General features: G+C 45.7%; 1 long non-coding RNA gene across 1 annotated transcript; it reads right to left on the bottom strand.

Moving 5' to 3' along the window:
* Nucleotides 1-304: 304 nt before the first annotated feature.
* Nucleotides 305-12,854, bottom strand: LOC147975836 (uncharacterized). The gene is made up of 2 exons (XR_015601089.1): nucleotides 12,452-12,854; nucleotides 305-11,033 (listed from the first exon to the last, which is right to left on the bottom strand). It is a non-coding gene; the product is annotated as an uncharacterized LOC147975836 (long non-coding RNA).
* Nucleotides 12,855-16,265: the final 3,411 nt, after the last annotated feature.

Here is a 16,265-nt window from a genome sequence, read left to right as displayed (position 1 = left end):
CACCGATAGCAAGTATTATGTGGGAGAGGCCACTGCTAGCATGTCATCCCTGACTTGCAATTCTATGCACTTATGATTGGAACTATTAGCAAGCATCCGCAACTACTAACGTTCATTAAGGTAAAACCCAACCAGAGCATTAAGATATATTGGTCCCCCTTCAATCCCGTATGCATCAATTTCTATGCTAGGTTGAAGCTTCTGTCACTCTTTCCCTCCAATACATAGTCCTATCAACATACAACTAACCCTAGGGTGTGATCCACGCGCGCAATCATATGATGGGCACCAAAGTACAGCAACATAACCACAAGCAAATTAAATCAATCATAGCAATTCATCAACCACCGATAGGACAACGAAAATCTACTCCGACATCATAGGATGGCAACACATCATTGGATAATAATATGAAGCATAAAGCACCATGTTCAAGTGGAGGGTACAACGGGTTGCGGGAGAGTGGACCGCTGTAGATAGAGGGGGGATGGTGATGGAGATGTTGGTGAAGATGGCGGAGGTGTTGGTGTAGATCACGGTGATGATGATGGCCCCCAACGGCGTTCCGGCGCCACCGGAAGCGAGGGGGAGAGAGCCCCCTCCTTCTTCGTCTTCCTTGACCTTCTCCCTAGATGGGAGAAGGGTTTCCCCTCTAGTCCATGGTCTCCATGGCGTGGGAGGGGCGAGAGCCCCTCCGAGATTGGATCTGTCTCTCTGTCTCTCTCTCTCTTTCTGGGTTCTCAGATTCTTCCCTTTCACCGTTTCTTATATTGCCAGAGATCCGTAACTCCGATTGGGCTGAAAGTTTAACACGATCTCTATCCGGATATTAGCTTTCTTGCGGCGAAAGAAGGGCATCAACCTCCTTACGGGTGACCCACGATGGTCAGGGGCGCGCCCCCCTGCCTCGTGGCCACCTCGGGCACCGTCTCGCGTGGATTTTTCTTCCCGAAAATCATATATATTCGAAAAAAATCTCCGTCAGTTTTATCCCGTTTCCACTCCGTTTGATATGGATATTCTGTGAAACAAAAAACATGCAACAAACAGGAACTAGCACTGGGCACGGGATCAATATGTTAGTCCCAAAAATAGTATAAAAAGTTGCCAAAAGTATATGAGAGTTGTAGAATATTGGCATGGAACAATCAAAAATTATAGATACGACGGAGATGTATCTGCATCCCCAAGCTTAATTCCTGCTCGTCCTCGAGTATTTAAATGATAAAAAAGATAATTTTTGATGTGGAATGCTACCTAGCATAATCTTGATCATGTAATCTAATCATGGCATGAATATTAAGATACGAGTGATTCAAAGCAATATTCTATCATTTGAAATAGAAACAATAATACTTCAATCCCACTAATAAAGCAATCATGTATTTTCAAAATAACAAGGCCAAAGAAATTTATCCCTACAAAATCATATAGTCTGGCTATGCTCCATATTCACCACACAAAATACTCACATCATGCACAACCCCGATGACAAGCCAAGCAATTGTTTCATACTTTTGACGTTCTCAAACCTTTTCAACTTTCACGCAATACATGAGCGTGAGCCATGGACATAGCATTAGGTGGAATAGAATATGATGGTGGAGAAGACAAAAAGGAGAAGATAGTCTCACATCAACTAGGTGTATCAACGGGCTATGGAGATGCCCATCAATAGATATCAATGTGGGTGAGTAGGGATTGTCATGCAACGGATGCACTAGAGCTATAAGTGCATGAAAGCTCCAACTGAAACTAAGTGGGTGTGCATCCAACTTGCTTGCTCATGAAGACCTCGGGCATTTGAGGAAGCCCATCATCGGAATATACAAGCCAAGTTCTATAATGAAAATTCCCACTAGTATATGAAAGTGATAACTCAAGAGACTCTCTATATGAAGAACATGGTGCTACTTTGCAGCACAAGTGTGGTAAAAGGATAGTAACATTGCCCCTTCTCTCTTTTTCTCTCATTTTTTTGTTTTTTGTTTTTTTTCTTTTTTGTAGGCTTCTTTGGCCTCTCTCTCTCTCTCTTTTATTTTTTGGGGGCTTATTTGGCCACTTTTATTTTGATAACCTCACATGGGACAATGTTATAATAATGATGATCATCACACTTTTATTTACTTACAACTCAATATTACAACTCGATATCTAGAACAAAGATATGACTCTATATGAATGCCTCCGGCGGTGTACCGGGATGTGCAATGATCTAGCGTAGCAATGACATAAAAAACGGACAAGCCATGAAAACATCATGCCAGCTATCTTACGATCATGCAAAGCAATATGACAATGAATGCTCAAGTCAGGTATATGATGATGAGAGTTGCATGGCAATATATCTCGGAATGGCTATGGAAATACCATGATAGGTAGGTATGGTGGCTGTTTTGAGGAAGGTATATGGTGGGTTTATGGTACCGGCGAAAGTTGCGCAATACTAGAGAGGCTAGCAATGATGGAAGGGTGAGAGTGCGTATAATCCATGGACTCAACATTAGTCATAAAGAACTCACATACTTATTGCAAAAATCTATTAGTCATCGAAACAAAGTACTATGCGAATGCTCCTAGGGGGATAGATTGGTACGAAAAGGCCATCGCTCGTCCCCGACCGCCACTCATAAGGAAGACAATCAATAAATACCTCATGCTCCAACTTCGTTACATAATGGTTCACCATACGTGCATGCTACGGGAATCACAAACCTCAACACAAGTATTTCTACTAATCCACAACTACCCACTAGCATGACTCTAATATCACCATCTTTATATCGCAAAACTATTGCAAGGAATCAAACATATCATATTCAGTGATCTACAAGTTTTATGTAGGATTTATGACTAACCATGTGAATGACCAATTCCTATCATCTCTCTAAATAGATATAAGTGAATCAAGAGAGTTTAATTATTTCTACAAAAGATATTCCCATGCTCTAACAAATATAAGTGAAGCAAAAGAGTATTCTACAAATGGCGGTTGTCTATGTAAATAGAAACAGGCAATCCAAACTTCAAATGATATAAGTGAAGCACATGAAGCATTCTATAAAGCCATACTCAAAAGATATAAGTGAAGTGCATAGAGCATTCTATAAATCAACCAAGGACTATCTCATACCAGCATGGTGCATAAAAGAAAAATGAAAACTAAATGCAAAAGACGCTCCAAGATTGCACATATCGCATGAACGAAACGAATCTGAAAACATACCGATAATTGTTGAAGAAAGAGCGGATGCCTTCCGGGGCATCCCCAAGCTTAGACACTTGAGTCTCCTTGAATATTTATTTGGGGTGCCTTGGGCATACCCAAGCTTGAGCTCTTGCCTCTCTTCCTTCTTCTCACATCGAGACCTTCTCGATCATCGAACACTTCATCCACACAAAACTTCAGCAGAAAACTCGGTAAGATCCGTTAGTATAATAAAGCAAATCACTACTCTAAGTACTGTTGAAAACCAATTCATATTTTTTTGCATTGTGTCCACTGTAATATAACCTTTTCATGGCTTAATCCACTGATATAAATCGATAGTATCATCAAAACAAGCAAACTATGCATCAAAAACAGAATCTCTCTAAAACAGAACAATCTGTAATAATCTGAACATTCACCATATTTCTGATACTTGAACAATTCTACCAAAATTAGGAAAAATAAAAAAATTGTATAGGAAGACAGTGCAAAAAGAATCAGAACCATTTGACGTTGCAGCAAAAAATGTATAATCTCACACTACAGCCAAAGTTTCTGTCCTGCACCGTACAAACCATCAAGCAAATGTGAACAACCTAAAGGCAAACCTTGGCACATTATTTTTATATTTAAACTTTATAAAAGCACACAACAGAAATAAATGACTCTCTAAAACATCCGGGTTGTCTCCCTAGAAGCGCTTTCTTTAAAGCCATTAAGCTAGGCATATAGTGCTCAAGTAATGAATCCACCCGGATCCCAAGGTATATCAAAGCCAATTTTAATTAACAATGATTTGTAATTTATTAGTGAGCACAAAGTAACATATATCATGCAACAACAAAGTCTAACTTTCTTCCTATGCATCGGCATGTCATAAAAGAACAATTCATGCACACAAAGTAAAGGCCAATGCATAGTATAAACAGTTTCTTGCAATTTTGTCATATTGGAAACATAGAGAGGTGGAGATATAGTTCCTCTCTCATAATAATTGCAAGTAGGAGCAGCAAGCACATGCATATTATATTCATCAAAATCATCATGTTCAACGGTAAAAGGCAACCCATCAATATAATCCTTAATAAGGGCAAACTTCTCTGATATAGTGTAGTCGGGAGAATTCAGAAAGATAATAGGACTATCATGTGTGGGTGCAATAGCAACAATTTCATGTTTAACATAAGGAACTATAGCAAGTTCATCTCCATAAGGATAATTCATATTGGCATCTTGGCCACAAACATAGCAAGCATCATCAAAAAGGGATATTTCAAAAGAATCATTGGGATCATAATAATCATCATAGCTATCATCCTTCGGTAAGCACGAAGGGAAATTAAACAACGTATGAGTTGAAGAGTTACTCTCATTAGAAGGTGGGCATGGGTAGCTAATCCGCTCTTCCTCCTTTTGTTCTTCGCTCTCCTCCTCATCTTTTTCATCCAATGAGCTCACAGTTTCATCAATTTCTTCTTCCATAGACTCCTGCAAAATATTAGTCTCTTCTTGAACAGCGGAGACTTTCACAATAAGCGCATTAATATAGGAATTATATTCATAATTATCATAGCAACATTTTAAGATAGCTAAATTTTCAGGCCTATAAACTTCATCATCATAAGCTTCATGCTTTTCAAACAAAGATTCAATTTCATAAACACCCTTAAAAGCAACAAATTCTTCTATTTGTTCCACATCATAGTAATCATATATATCATAAGCATAAGAAGCTAATGTTTCATTATCATTAAATTCACATGAAAAGGGAAGGTGTGGAGGCTTCACCTAACAGCAACAAGTATAATCATATCTCAAGCATAGTTGCCTAGCATACCAGTACAACATATAAATTTGATCCCATTATAATTTCCCTTTTTGTGTCAAGCGATAATCCCTAAAGTATTCACGTTGATCCAATGTTACTCCCATTACTAGATTGAATGGGGTTTTATCAGGATTATCAAAGTAGTACATAATATTTTTCACATATTGAGCATCAAGGGTTTTAGGAGGTTCCCCATCCCCATGAGTAGCAGGTACACCTAATTTTTTTGGTATTTCGTGTTCCATATCCATAACTAAAGATATAGAACAACTAGGAACAGCAAATAAAAATTACTTAGTGATAAAGCAAACAAGCACACACGAGAATATTCACCCGACGCTATTGCTCCCCGGCAACGGCGCCAGAAAAAGGTCTTGATAACCCACAAGTATAGGGGATCGCAACAGTTTTTGATAAGTAAGAGTGTCTAACCCACCGAGGAGCTAAAGGTAGAACAAATATTCCCTCAAGTTCTATCTACCACCGATACAACTTTACGCACACTTGACGTTCGCTTTACCTAGAACAAGTATGAAACTAGAAGTACTTTGTAGGTATTTTCGGATAGGTTTGCAAGGTAATAAATATCACATAAATAAAAAGTAGGGGCTGCTGTAAGTAAAGAAGCAATAAAGTAAATATAACGAGTGTGGAAAAGTGGTGGTAGGAGTTGTGAAATTGCCCCTAAGCAATTGACTACTTTACTAGACCGATAGCAAGTATTATGTGGGAGAGGCCACTGCTAGCATGTCATCCCTGACTTGGAATTCTATGCACTTATGATTGGAACTATTAGCAAGCATCCGCAACTACTAACGTTCATTAAGGTAAGACCCAACCATAGCATTAAGATATATTGGACCCTCTTCAATCCCGTATGCATCAATTTCTATGCTAGGTTGAAGCTTCTGTCACTCTTGCCCTCCAATACAGAGTCCTATCAACGTACAACTAACCCTAGGGTGTGATCCACGCGCGCAATCATATGATGGGCACCAAAGGACAGCAACATAACCACAAGCAAATTAAATCAATCATAGCAATTCATCAACCACCGATAGGACAACGAAAATCTACTCCAACATCATAGGATGGCAACACATCATTGGATAATAATATGAACCATAACGCACCATGTTCAAGTAGAGGGTACAGCGGGTTGCGGGAGAGTGGACTGCTGTAGATAGAGGGGGGTGGTGATGGAGATGTTGGTGAAGATGGTCGAGGTGTTGGTGTAGATCGCGGTGATGATGATGGCCCCCGGCGGCGTTCCGGCGCCACCGGAAGCGAGGGGTAGTGAGCCCCCCTCCTTCTTCTTCTTCCTTGACCTTCTCCCTAGATGGGAGAAGGGTTTCCCCTCTGGTCTATGGTCTCCATGGTGTGGGAGGGGCAAGAGCCCCTCCGAGATTGGATCTATCTCTCTGTCTCTCTCGGTTTCTGCGTTCTCAGGTTCTTCCCTTTCACCGTTTCTTATATTCCCGGAGATCCGTAACTCCGATTGGGCTGAAATTTTAACACGATCTCTATCCGGATATTAGCTTTCTTGCAGCGAAAGAAGGGAATCAACCACCTTTCGGGTGGCCCACGAGGGTCAGGGGCGCGCCCCCCTGCCTCGTGGCCACCTCGGGCACCGTCTCACGTGGATTTTTCTTCCCAAAATTCATATATATTCCAAAAAAAATCTTCGTCGGTTTTTATCCCGTTTGGACTCCGTTTGATATGGATATTCTGCGAAACAAAAAAAATGCAACAAACAGGAACTGGCACTGGGCACTGGATCAATATGTTACTCCCAAAAATAGTATAAAAAGTTGCCAAAAGTAAATGAGAGTTGTAGAATGTTGGCATGGAACAATCAAAAATTATAGATACGACAGAGACGTATCATCGCCCTATGAGACAGCGATCACCGATTGTATCTGGCACTTGGAAGGATGTGTTTTATTAAGTATCATGTTCTAGTTGTCATAAGGTCAAGGTACAACTCCAAGTCGTCCTGTTACAGAAGATCACGACTATTCGAATAGATTAACTTCCCTGCAGGGGTGCACCACATTTCCCAACATGCTCGATCCCCTTTGTCCAGACACACTTGTCTGGGTCATGCCCGGTCTCGGAAGATCAACACGTCGCAGCCCTACCTATGTAGAACAGAGGGGTCAGCACGCCGGTCTAAATCCTATCGCGCAGGGGTCTGGGCCCATCGCCCATTGCACACCTGCATGTTGCGTACGCGGCCGGTGAGCAGACCTAGCCTCCCTTATACAAGAGCAGGCGTTCGAGTCCAACCCAGGGCACGCCGCTCAGTCGCTGACGTCACGAAGGCTTCGGCTGATACCACGACGTCGAGTGCCCATAACTGTCCCCGCGTAGTTGGTTAGTGCGTATAGGCCAGTAGCCAGACTCACATCAAATACCCAGATCTCGTTAAGCGTGTTATTTTGAAGTAACCGCGAACGCCGACCAGGGCCAGGCCCACCTCTCTCCTAGGTGGTCTCAACCTGCCGTGTCGCTCCGCCTCGAAGTAACAGTCGGGGGCCGTCGGGAACTCAGGCCCACCACTACCTGGATGGAGCCACCTGCCCCTTCAGCCCCCACATCAGTATCACTTGCGGGTACTCAACGAGCCGACCCGACTTTAGTCACCACCTGTATAGTATGTATATATGTATGTATATATCTGTGATCACCTCCCGAGTGATCACGGCCTGATAGTATAGCATGGCAGACGGACAAGAATGTAGGGCCACTGATGAAGTACTAGCAACCTATACTAGGCATGTAGGATTGCATGTAAGGTATCAACAGTTGTAGTAACAATGACAGGCTATGCATCAGGATAGGATTAACCGAAAGCAGTAACATGCTACACTGCTCTAATGCAAGCAGTATAGAGAAGAGTAGGTGATATCTGGTGATCAAGGGGGGGCCTTGCCTGGTTGCTCTGGCAAGAGAGAGGGGTCGTCAACACCGTAGTCATACTGGGTAGCAGCGGCATCAGTCTCGGTGTCTGGCGAGAGAAGAGGGGGAAGAAACAATGAATACAATGCAAACAGATGCATAACGATGCATGACAAGACAAGTAGCGGTGCTAGGTGTGCCCTAACGCAGTATGAGGTGATACCGGCGAAGGGGGAAAACATCCGGGAAAATATCCCCGGTGTTTCGTGTTTTCGGACAAATGAACTGGGGGGGAAGTTGCGTGTTCGCTATGCTAGGGACGCGTGGCGGACGAACGGGCTGCGTATCCGGATTTGTCTCGTCGTTCCGAGCAACTTTCATGCACAAAGTTTTTCCATCCGAGCTACGGTTTATTTTATATTAAGTTTAAAAGATTTAAATCATTTTTAGGATTTATTTAATTATTTAAACCAACATTATCCAGAATAGTGTTTGCTGACGTCATCATGATGTCAGCAGTCAACAGGGGGTTGACTAGCTCAAGCTGACGTGTGTGTCCCACATGTCATACACTGTTAACTAATTAACTAAATTAATTAGTTTAATTAACAGATTAGTTAGGTTAGTTAATTAATTAGGCTAATCTAATCAGTATTAATTAAGTTAATTAATTCTTTAATTAATTATTCTATTTATTTATTTTTAAAATTCCTTTTTTTTAAACCGTTCTGTGGGGTGGGGCCCCACATGTCATAGGGTCTAGGGGCCTTAATGGGCGCACGGGTGCGGGTGCTCCTACCCGAGGCCACGAGAGGCGAGGACGATCGCGCCCGGGGCCTCAATGGCCGGCGGCGACGGAAGCAGCGCTGGGCGCAGGAGCTGCGGGGCTCGCACGCTAGCGAGACGAGCCGTGACGGCCATCGGCAGGCGGGGCGAGGCATGCGGTGGCGCTGTCGGGGGTCGCCTGGGGTGGCCGGTAGCGACGAGCGCGGCACGACGGCGAGGCAACGAACAGCAAGAAGCGAGCGGGCACGGCTGGCGGGGCGCGCAACGCGAGCAAGGGCACAGCGCGGGCGGCGAGCACTGGAGGCGAGCGGGCGCAGCTGGGAGCGGGTCGCGGCAGACAGCGGCGCCGGGGTATGCGTGCGGGCGGGGAGTAGGAGGCTGTAGCAGCAGGCAGGGGAGGAGGCGCGGCCTCACGGCGGAGTGCAGGACGGCGAGCTGCAGAGGCAGGGGCGGCAACAGCAGCTCGAGACGCGAGCCCGTCGTTATTGGACGGAGCAGGGCAGAAGAGGACTCGGCCGGGAGCGGCGATGTGCGTGGTGGCGCACAGGAGCAACAACGAGCGTGGCTACGGAGTGACGACATGCGTGGGCGTGGGCGCGTGCGGCGAGGGCGCGGTGTGGTGCGCGCGCGAAAGGACGACAGGGGAAGCTCGTGGGGCGCAGAGGCGACGCACATAGGTGCGCGGGTGCGCGCGCGCGAAGGCGCGGCTGGTCATGGTGAGCGCGAGCGCGACGGAGAGAGGAGGCCGCGGGCCTCACCGCGGGACATTGGGTCAATGGCAGCGGGGTTCGGGGAGGGGGACGGGGACGACAGCGACGAGGTCGGGGGCGGTGGCGTCTGGCGAGGTGGTCCTCCAGGCGATTGTGACGGCCAGGGGGCAATGGGGTGGCTCTGGTGAGGCTCGCAGAGCTCCAGACGGCGGTGGACGGTCGTAGGCCATCGGGGGTGACGGGATCGGGCCGATCCCGATCCAGATCGACGGGGGAGGAGAAGGGGGTCGTGGGGGAGTGGGGTGCGGTTAGGGTTGGGGTTGGGGGCAGAGGCCTAAGTAGGCCAAGGGTGTGGGCCAGCCAGCTGGGCCATTCGGCCCAGTGGAGGGGGGTGCTTTTCATTTTCCTTTTGTTTTCTATTTTGTATTTTCCTTTTCCTTTTTTTAATTCTCTATTTTATTTTAAGTTCCTTTTTATTTCAGTTTTATAAAAATAAACACTAGCACCTAAAATGGTATTTATAAATATACTACTGCCACCTTAATTCTCAACCCAAAATAAAATAGTTTAATATTTTACAAAATTCAGCAGGCATTTATTCAATTGTTTTAACTACTGTTTTAATTATCTTAGAGCCTTTAAACATTTTATCAAAGTTTGGTTTCTCTGCCATAATTATCTATGCGTTATTTGGTTGACTCCGAACATTTTAATTTTAATATTTGAAAACTTTTATTGTTTGCTCGATCTTGAATTTGAATTTGAATCGGTTTTCGAACTAACGCGAGATTGACAATAGTAATCGAAGTGATGTAGCATCATTAGAAGAGGGTTGTTGTAGCTTAATTATCCGGGCGTCACAACCTTCTAGGTCAACCCGACTCCACATCACTCGCAATTAAGCTCGCGCGGGTACCCCTCAGGGCCGACCCATCTTTAGTAACATGGTTCAGTATAAAGTCATAGTAAGCATAGTAATTGTGGGTCTAACAACAAGGGGAACCCTGAGGAATCACCCTAGATGGAATTCCACCTGATGTTATTATCAAGGTGAACGAAGGAGGAAACACCCTGGAGGTCCACTCTTGAGGAGTTGCACGACAGTGCCGTTATCGGGAGTGGAGAAGGAGGAACCACCCTCGATGACCATAACTGATGAACTAACCTACAAGGTTAACATCAGAAGTGCTGATGAGGTATCTCCCTCGGCACTTGATAGTAACCATTAGTGTCGAGCAACTAAGGGGAAAGTGATGTGCGGTGCCGGGGCCTGATCTTCGATCCCGTTTATCGGGTCTTCTGATAAACCAGCGGGGCAGTCGGGACAAAGTGGGGGTCTCTAATGGGTCTCTAACCAGCCTATACTAAACAGTTTAGGATAAGAAGGTAGGTAACAACAGCAGGTTACAATAAACAGGCTATGCAGCAGAAATAGGATAACAGTAGTAGCAGCAGATTCTAATGCAAGCATAAGAGAGAAGGGAATGGGCGATATCGGAATGCTCAAGGGCGGTTTGCTTGCCTGGAAGCTCTGCTGAAAAGGAAGAAGTGTCGTCGGAGACGTAGTCGGTCACAGGGGCAGCATCGGTCTCGGGGTCTATCGTAGAGAAGAGGGGGAAGAAACAGTAAATATAAGCAAGCTAAGCATCATAAAGCATAACAAGACGATATGCAGAACTAGGGTCGAACTAACATAGTGTTGCACAAAATAGGTGAAGGGGGGATTCAACCGGAAATGTTTTCCCGGTTCTAGACATGTGTTAGACAGATGACCGGAGGGGGAATGTTCCATCTTCAGCATGCTAGGGCATGTGACAGATGAACGGACCACGCATTCGGATTCGTTCAATTTTTCTGAGCAACTTGCATGTAGAAAACATTTTCATCTGAGTTACGGTTTATTTTTTATGAATTTCTAAAGTTTTGACAATATTCAGGAAAATCCTTGAAATTTTGCAAAGTCTGAGAATTCGTCAGTTTTAAGCATCATTTAGCTGTTTTTCAAAGGCTACAACTATTGCTCTGTACATTCTATGATTTTGTGTCTTATATCAATTTTTGAGCATTTTATGTGAATTACATGTTAGTATCACTTTCATCCATATTAGAGTTCATTTGTTTGATCAACAACAGCTCTAAAGTAGCTATGAAAATAAAGCTATTTTTTGGTTTTTCTGTTAACAGAACATAGAACTTTGTGATTTTCATAGGATTTAATCTATCCATCTAACGACTTTGGTCCAATGGAAACATTTGAGCCTTGTCAAGTGTACTACCTTCCCATATTTTTTAGTCTTGTTAACAGTTGTTTAACCGCAGTTTAGAGGTTGTCTAGGGGGTTAGTCCTTGTAGATTTAGCAAAGCTAGCTACTGCTATAGTAACATTCAGTTACTGTAGCAGGTCAGCAAAGGAGCAGCAACAGAGGTGGGTGTGGCCACACTCTGCACACACACAGCACGCACGCACACGACCATGTCAGGCGGCCATGGTGCTGGCTAGGGATGCAGCGTGTGAGTGGTAGCGGTAGCAGTGCAGTGGCGCTAGGCAGCGGTGGCGGCAGCATGGGCCGCAATAGCAGAGGGCAGTAGTAGCATGGCAACAACGCAGCAGGAGCGGCTAGCCGCAGCGGACCGGGGCGGGTGAGCGGGCGGTGGGCTCGCGGGGTGAGGGCGACGGGCGAGGCCCGGCAAGGTTAGGAGGGTGAGCAGGGGGGCCGCGAGCGCTTGCGCGCGGCAAAGGCCAGCGGCCAGGGGTGGGCGCGACAAGCGCCGTGCGGCAGCGGGCGTAGGCTGCCAACAGAGCGCAGCGGAGCGGGATGGGGCAACCACAGCAGGGCAGGGGAGCGAGGGTATCGCGAGGGACGCGGGGGTTGCGGGCGGCTTCACCGCAAGGCCCTCAGCACATGCCCGTGCTCGGCTGGCTCGGAACAAGCGGTGGCCTATGGGAGTTATGGCGACGGTGGTTACGCGCATGGAAACAGACAGTGCGGTGAGGAGTTACACGCGGGAGCTCACCGTGGAGCCGTAGGGGATGGCAGCGAGCTCGATGGAAGATCGAGGTGGCCGGATTCGTCGACGGAGTACGCCAGAGCAGCGGAAGAATCCGGTGGCAGGGACGGCATCACGGGGGCGTCCGGCTCGTCCTGGTGCTTGGGAAGGATGAGGACGAGGGCGGCGTTCCTCCTACACGCCATGGAACAGCTTGGGGAGGAGGGTGGCCGTGGTCATGCCGGAGCCACGGCGACAGCGGCGCCCGGCTCCGATCCAGATCGAAAGAGAGGCGAGCAAGGGGAAAGTGGGACTGCTAGGGTTTGAGGGAGAGGAAGAGGGGGCCAGGGGTTGCTCTTATCCACCGAGGAAAACGTCGGGGAGGCGCGGGATGGCACCACGGCGGCATCGGTTGCCATGGCGCCGGTGGATCGTTGCCACGATCCCTCTGTGTGAACAGGGAAGGGGAGATGAGGGCGAGTTGGGCTGGGCTGGACCTCCTACTTTTGCTAAATGGGCCGAAGGTGTACAATGGTTCTTTCTATTAATTTCTTCCTCTAAAATTATAAGTAGTTATCGGCGTCTAAAAGTTTAGTCATCAAACTAATCTCGTTAATTATATTAAAAAACTTTGCATAAAATTCTAGGGCATTATTATTGAGCCACACACAAGCCTCTAGAATTTGGAAAAGGATAATTATTTGTAGGATTCAAAATGGCCAAGTAATGTGTTGTTGGACTACTTATTAATTTCCTAGGAACTTAACTATGAGCCGAATGAAGTTGTTTTCATCATGAAGATGATCACGGGAATTAATAGAATTATTTGAACATTTTAGTTTTACTGCTTGATGAAATAATTTGTTTGACTTTATTTTAAATTTTGAATTTGAAATTGGTTAGGATCAAATTGACGTTTAGCAAATTAATTGCGATGACATGGCATCATTAGTGGGTGATTACTATTGCTTGATTATTCGGCCATTACAATGCCATGGATTTGTGGGGGGGTTAGGATTAGTGGAACTGCCATAATGTGAAAGGATGGGACGACTAGGAGCGAACTGCCGTAATGTTAAAGGACGTCCGGGGACGAGTAGGAGCGAACTGCTAGCGGTTTTTGTAAAAATGCTGAGTGGGGTGTGCGAACGGCATGGTAGTGGCTTGCCTGGTGGATAAGTGGATTCATGCACACTACCATGGGGGCCCAATTAGATGTCATGCCTTCTCGATGCCCAATTAAATGGCTTTCGATGTCATGTCAAGCGTCGGGAAAATTACAGGTGATACGAAGCTTTCCATTCTCCCATGATACGGGATTCCGAGAGCCCTTCGATTTGAGATCGAATGGTTGCATGGCGTGATTCTAGACCTATGGGTGAATATCCTATCCTGGAGGGTTATTCTGTAAATTTTCAGCAATTTAGCATGCGACCGTTCGATCTCAGATCCAAGGGCTGCCAGCAGCCCGTATAATGGTCGTACCACGACCGTCGCCTCGCTCGCGCGGTCGCGCCCTTGGAGATTTAACACGGTGCGTTAGGCTATCTGATGTTGGCATGTCATACGTAGTTATCACTTAGTCACTCAAACAATAAGGTTAGCTATAAGGTTGGCTATAATAGTATCTTTTTACTTCTCTCTATCTCTTTGTTCGTAGTATTTATTGCATTTGCCAAGGAGTGACATCTTCCAATGAAATGGTAGTCTCAAGTCATTAAAAGCATGCACACCCCACATCTCTTATTGGTTGATATGTCAAGAAACAAGAAACGATGTACTCCCTCCTTTCCGGTTTATAGGGCTTATCTCAACTTTGTTTTCAATTTATAGGGCTCATCTCCATCTCATTTTTAGTTTTCGAGACGCATTAAATCTTTGCATGTAATATTAAAAAGGAAGACACCAATGCATGTAATGTTTCTACTTATCTAGTGGCCAAGCATGCATGCACTGCAATTAATCCAATTTAATGCATGAGTTTAATTGAGGTAGTTTTGTAAAGTACGAGATACATTCCTCCACTCACAAAATGCCTTGATTGATTAGATTTAAGATTTGATCTCTATAAACCGGAAAAGAGGGAGTAGAAGTTAATGCACCGCGCCTAAGTGTTTTGGGATTATTTGGTTTTTGTAAGATGACTTGAGCACCTAGACGGAGGGAGTAATTAACTTGCCTCATCAGACTTTATGCCTATGTGGCAGGCTTAGCACCTGCACGAGCAAGTACAATAGTGGGCTATAAGCCCACTTACATCGCATTTTTGCATATGTGGAGGAAAGAGGCAAGGAAAAAGTGGAGGAGTGGGCTCTCATGCAAGAGCCAGCCTCTACATGGTGGAGCATTGGGAGAGTCACCTGTATACCATGGAGGTGGTCAGGAATCGGGAGACTCACACCGGTAGTAGAACCGTAGTTAAAATGATAAAATGGCAAGTAAAATCATGGGGTCCCACCTGTCCAGCTGTAACTCACTGTCAAATCACACAGCGCTACGTCTGCAGCAGCCTACTCCCTCATCTTCTCGCGTCTCTGTCGAACCGACTAGGCGGAACAGCCCCGCCTGCCGCGTGGGAAAAGCCCTGCCCTTGACTTTTAAATAGTATAGTATACTAATATTGTATGCATGGATTGTGCCATGGATCAAAGCCTCAACAAAACGGCGGCACACATGTATGGAGTATACAGCACGCCCGTCACGTTCGCGTGGCACCCCAGACGGTCGGTCAGTCTGGCACGTCGCTCTCCGAATGGAATGCGCATCATATTGTGTTTGCACACACATGTGGGACCGCAATCGAGAACTGACCATAGGCACACTCCCTGGCCCCGCAAGTCGGGTGAGTTAATAGAAGAGAGAGACGAGCGATAGTACTAGAGAAGTGTTGTACAGACGGTGGTGCCTGGACGATCACTGCATGACACGGAATATCGGTTCGTCCATGCATGTGACCAGAATCCAACTGACACGCCTGGATTGGCTATCGTCTACATATCATGCAGGTTGTGTTGTACAGGGTTGTAGTTCTGATGAGAAATCTAAAAAAAGTTTCTTGTCATCTCGCAATATTAGGTGTCATGTGCTTCGGATCACTGCATGACACGGAATATCGGTTCGTCCATGCATGTGACCAGAATCCAACTGACACGCCTGGATTGGCTATCGTCTACATATCATGCAGGTTGTGTTGTACAGGGTTGTAGTTCTGATGAGAAATCTAAAAAAAGTTTCTTGTCATCTCGCAATATTAGGTGTCATGTGCTTCGGATCACTGTGAGTGTTAAACAACGACAACTGAGTTCCTCCAAGGCGCTGGTCATTGGGGGCACATGCACGAAGACTACTCGGGTGCCATCTAGGTCAAGCCATCTATGTTAATTAGGACATCTATCGATGGACCCCTTTTCTATGAGTTTATCTTTAGTTTGAGCTTTGGTCCTTGTCTAGTTTGTCCGTCGGGATTCATGTTGTCTCCTTTGGGCAGCGAGGTAATGGTTTCTTGTCATGTGGCATTTTTTCGTGTTATATGTTATAATCCGGCGCTTCAAATCAAAATGACGACAACTGCGCCTCTGGGGCATGTGCATGAAGACTTCTCGACAGTCATTGACGAGGTCAAGCCGGCTTCGCTAGAAAAAGAAAACTAGTACTCCACTATATAGGTAGGAGCCTCCACGCTTGCTTATTAGTGTTGCTCTCTTCTGTAACGCCCCGAGACCGTTGTGCCAGGTGTCCTCCAGTTATTCGCCGGCATTGCCAGGTCATTTGCTTGCGTGTTGCATTTCATCATGCCATCTTGTGCATTGCATCATCATGTTTTCAAAACTTGCATCCGTCC

The sequence above is a fragment of the Triticum urartu genome, chromosome 4A (genome assembly GCF_056163025.1).
Source record: "Triticum urartu cultivar PI428250 chromosome 4A, HENAU_Tu73, whole genome shotgun sequence".
In the NCBI taxonomy this organism is placed as follows: domain Eukaryota; kingdom Viridiplantae; phylum Streptophyta; class Magnoliopsida; order Poales; family Poaceae; genus Triticum; species Triticum urartu.
The sequence above is the reverse complement of the archived record's forward strand: the minus strand, read 5'-3'. Positions and strand labels throughout refer to the sequence as shown.